Raw genomic sequence first — 4,995 nt, 5'->3', positions numbered from 1 at the left:
AGTTTCACTGGCGACTTTCCCATTGTACCTACTTTAGGCAAGTGGGGAGGGAGCAGAGCAGAGATGTGTGTGTGAGAGAGACCCCTGTACCAATCAGCAGAGCTGACCATGCACAAGGGAACGAGTAAACTAGGGTTACCATACGTCCTCTTTTTCCCGGACATGTCCGGCTTTTCAGCACTCAACCCCCCGTCCGGGGGGAATTGCCAAAAAGTCGAACATGTCCGGGAAAATGGCGGCTCTGCTCCTCCCCTGACTCTTCGGCTCTGTTTAAGAGCCGAGCTGCCTGAGCGCTATGGGCTTCAGGCAGCCCCCTTGCCTCCGGACCGCAGCCGCCGGCTGGGCACTTCCCCTCCCGGGCTCCGGCGGCGCAGGGTCCGGAGGCATGGGGGCTGCCCGAAGCCGGTAGCGCTCAGGCAGCCCGGCTCTTAAACAGAGCCGAAGAGTCAGCGGAGGAGCAGAGCCTCCGCAGCTCTGCTCCTCCCCTGACTCTTCGGCTCTGTTTAAGAGCCGGGCATGGGGGCTGCCCGAAGCTGGTAGCGCTCGGGCAGCCGTGCTCTGTTTAAGAGCCGGGCTGCCCGAGCGCTACCGGCTTCGGGCAGCCTCCATGCCTCCGGACCCTGCGCCCCCGGAGCCTGGGAGGGGAAGTGCCTGGCTGGGGGCGCAGGGTCCGGAGGCAAGGGGGCTGCCCGAAGCCCAAGCGCTACCGGCTTCACGGTTTGCCGGGCAGTCTCCAGACCCTGTGCCCCCGGCTGGGCGCTTCCCCTCCCGGGCTCCAGCTGCACTGGGGAAGCGCCGGCTGGGGGCGCAGGGTCTGGGGGCTGCCCGGCAAACCGTGAAGCCGGTAGCGATCGGGCAGCCCTTTCCCCGTGGCTTGGAGTGGGAGGGAGGAGGGGCGGAGTTGGAGCTTGGGGTGGGGAAATGGGCGGGGCCAGGGCCCATGGAGGGTCCTCTTTTTTTATTTAATAGATATGGTAACCCTAGAGTAAGCTGCCTCCCAAAAAGAGGGGAAATAACTTAGGCCTTGTCTATACTGCACAGTTTTGTTGACAAAAGGCAGCTTTTGTCAACAAAACAGTGGAAGTGTACATGCAACAATGCTCCTCTCACCGATTTAATTCCCCTGCTACACCCACAAAATAAAACCTTCTCAACAAGCAGCATAGAGTTTTTTGCGAAGTAGTTAGAGCGATGCAACATCAAGGTAGACTGCGCTTCGTTAAGATGCCCTAATTGGACTTCAGGAGGTGTCCCACAATGGCCATCATGACCGTTCTGGTCAGTCAGTTCTGCTGCCCTGCACTCACCCACTCATTTAAAGACCTAGGAATTTTTGAAATTCCTCTTCCTCTTTGCTGTGCATGGACTATTCACACAGCAACTTTCCAGCTGACCATGCCAGCTTTCTGTAACAGATGTGCTCCCACATGGAGTACATCAAAGCTGTTGGATTTGCTGGATCTGTGGGGAGAGGAGGTTGTGCAGTTGCAGCTCCATTCAAACTATAGGAACTTTGATGTCTACCAGCAGATTGCTTTTGGCATGCAGGAGAAGAGCAATGAAAGGGATATGCAGCAGTGCTGTGCTAAGATCAAGGAGCTGAGGTAGGCATACCAGAAGGCAAGTTAGGGCAACCATTGCTCTGGTGCAGTGCCGATGACATGCTACTTCTACAAGGAGCTGCACACCATCCTTGGTGGTGACTACACCACCAAGAGCCCCATGGATACTTCGGGGGGACTGGAGGCAGCAGCCAGTGGAGTCAACCCTGAGGATGAAGTGGTGGATGAGGAAGTGGAGTTGGAGGAGGATGTGGGACATGTGACAAGGTCATCCAGTGGCGTGGCAGGCCAAGGCCTATTTTCGACTCCAGAGGGGTCTAGCCAGTCCCAGCACTCTGACTCTGGCACTCATGAAGCAAGGGAGGCAAGCTCTGGTAAGCCCACATTTTGCTTTGATACTTCACAGTGATAGGAAACTGAGGTCTCATTTACTTTGTTATAAGGTAGAAGAGGGATAAGGGATAGAAATCTACAGAGCCGATGCAGCTATGCAGTGAGGGCCCAGCAGAAAAGTTTGTTAATGTACACCGGGATGTCCCAGGAATCCTACATAGAATCCCTAGGAAACTTTTGTGTAGGTACTCAGCAATCCTCTGCCAAAAGTTCTTTGGGAGAGCTGCCTTGTTTCTGCCCCCACTGTAGGAAACTTTGCCATGCCAACCGGCAATTATTTCTTCAGGGACCAAAGCAGCACACAGGCGAGCAGCATACAGACTCGATCTGAAGCTGCACGCATGCAGGAGATGCACCCTGGCATCTTGGGTTACCCTCAGGAGTGAGGTATTGGGTTCAATTACCCCAGCCTGTGGAAAAGGGTGCCAATATTCAGAATACTCTCCCTAGGAGCATGTAGTGACCCGCTTCGCAAACCACCCATATCCTTTGTCCCTTCTTGCCCATTCCCCCTTCCCAACCCTCCACACCCCCATTGAACTCACCATATTTGGGATTCTCACCAAGCTGTGTGTGAGCAAAGGGACAGTGAGAAAGAGGTATGTGTGACTTTTGTGATTCACGGCTTTGAGTCCACTCTCAATACCGTCTCTGTTCATTGTTTCTTTAGCTTCTGCAGATGTGCCCTTGAGGACCAAGCCCTACATACTGGCAGAGCACCTCTGTCAGAAAAGGAGGCGAACCAGGAGGAGCAAGGAGGCTATGTTTAGAAAAGTGCTTCAATCAATAGATGCAGCACATAGCAAAACAAGAGCATGGAGAGAGACAATTAATGAAAAACTCAGGCTGGATAGCCTAGAAAGGAGACATGGACTGGATCAGATGATAGATGGATAGACGTGGATGATTCAGTTACTGGAGGGACCGAGATGCTCAAGTCCCTCATAGCACTGCAGTCTGAGCACATCCATGCACAACTCCCCCTGCAGCCAGTACAGAATGCCGTTCCATGCTTTCCCCAAACTCCCCCCATACATTCCTCGCATGTTCCCATTCTGTCACAGCATCCCTTGCAATTCATCCCTAGAGACTTGTTTTATGATGAAAGTTGGAGTTACACACAGCTGTGAGAACCTGAACCGAGAGTCTGCTCCTCATTGCCATGTCCCCTGTTGCAAAAAATGTATGTTTTAATCTTTTAATTAAAGCTTAGTATTAGAAACAAAATGAGTCTTTGTGTCATGCACATGGTAGTTGCTGCTAAAATTCAAACACAGTGGCTATAGGCAGGAACATTGGCTCACTACAGTTAAACCTCAAGAAGCAAGCATTACCGGGGTCATTTAAGGCAGCAAGTAAACATTGCCTGACCAAATGCATCACATAAGACTGGTGCTCATTATCAAAATGCTCCTTCAGAGCCTCTCTAATTTTAATAGCCTCACCCCCACCCCCCGTTGTTCCCCTGTAATTGCCCTGGTATCTGGTTGCTCAAAATCAGCAGCCAGACGATCCACCTCAGTGCTTCGCCCCGGGGAAACTTTTCCCCCCTTGCTTCGTAAATGTTATGCAGCGCACAGCATGCTGCTATGACCATCAGAATATTTTCTTCATTGAGGTCTAACCTGCCTGTGACGGGGCAGAGCGGCCCTGCACCAGTACAGTAGGGGTTAACCCTTCCTTTCTAGGAGAGGAAGCCACGCGCCAGAAACTCTGCTGGGCATGCTCCAACTGGAGAGCAGATATAAAAGACTGCAGATCAGCTCAGTCGGGGCTGACCACCGGAGGAGAAGGACGCACGCTGCTAGCTCCTGCAGAGGGAGGGCCTGCGAGCCAGGATCTGGGAGTCAGTAAAGCTGAGGCACTACCTGAGACCCAGACAGAGGACGTTCCAGGAGAGGAACCGACCAGAGGACCCCCTGCTGCAGATGAACTGGTATTCACGGTAGGAAGTAACCCAGGGGAACTCTAGAAACAAACAGCGTTAGCGCTGCATTGACGCTCGGCGTGTTGTGGGCAGATCCCTGCCGAGCGAGGGGCAAGGAGACCTTGCCACTAACAGGGCCCTGGGTTGGGGTTTGGTGTAGAGGGCAGGCCTGAGTCCCCCTACCCCCTCACCCCCAAACTGTGAGGGATCTTATATGGACTCTGGCCGCTGGGCCAGGCTACCCCGCTCGTAAGGGGGTGTGTATGGACTCTGGCCGCTGGGCCGCGCTACCCCGCTCGTAAGGGGGTGTATATGGCCGCTGGGCCGCGCTACCCCGCTCGTAAGGGTTGATAGTAGGGAGAAAGGCCAAGAGGCTGCCACTGACCATCCGCAGAGAGGCAAACGTTAGGACTGGAGAGTGGTGAGGCGCCGGCACCCCATCCTATCCCTGCCACAAAGGAGTGCTGGGGTACACGGTCCGCCACAATGCCAAAAAGGTAGCACAAGTGACCTCTTAATCTGCCAAACGAGATTCAGCGTTCCTTGTTCTGTCTAGGTTCCCGGTGTGAGGTTTCAAGAGCCACGGGAACAAGGGGTAGGCTGGGTCTCCCATATCACTATGGATATTTGCACATACCCCACTGGAAACTTCTGCTCTGTAAAGAAAGTCCCAGAGTGCAGCTTTCCATACAGTCCAGCATTCCTAAAGATGTGTGCATCATGAACTTTCCGTGACCAACCCGCATTGATGTCAGTGAAAATGACCCCAGAGATCCACCAGTGCCTGCAAGACCATGGAGAAGTAGCCCTTTCGGTTGATGTACTCTGTCGCAAGATGGTCTGGGGCCAAAATTGGGATATGCCTGCCATCTATTGCCCTGCCGCAGTTAGGGAATCCCATTGCTGCAAAACCATCAATTATTTCCTGCTCGTTACCCAGAGTCACAGTCCTTCGCAGCAGGAGGTGGTTAATGGCCGTGCACATTTGCATCACCGCAATCCCCATGGTGGAATTTTCAACTCCAAACTGATTTGCGACTGACTGGTAGCAGTCTGGATTTGCCAGCTTCCACCCAGTGATTGTCACTCACTTTTCCACTGTGAGGGCAGCGC

The 4,995-nt window shown here is 53.5% G+C and overlaps 1 long non-coding RNA gene across 1 annotated transcript; it reads left to right on the top strand.

Annotated features, from left to right (window-relative positions):
* Nucleotides 1-892: 892 nt before the first annotated feature.
* Nucleotides 893-3,182, top strand: LOC135981305 (uncharacterized). The gene is made up of 2 exons (XR_010598268.1): nt 893-1,936; nt 2,626-3,182. It is a non-coding gene; the product is annotated as an uncharacterized LOC135981305 (long non-coding RNA).
* Nucleotides 3,183-4,995: the final 1,813 nt, after the last annotated feature.

Source organism: Chrysemys picta, chromosome 2, assembly GCF_011386835.1.
Source record: "Chrysemys picta bellii isolate R12L10 chromosome 2, ASM1138683v2, whole genome shotgun sequence".
Taxonomy (NCBI): domain Eukaryota; kingdom Metazoa; phylum Chordata; order Testudines; family Emydidae; genus Chrysemys; species Chrysemys picta.
Note: the sequence above shows the minus strand (reverse complement) of the source record. Positions and strands in the feature narration are given on the sequence as shown.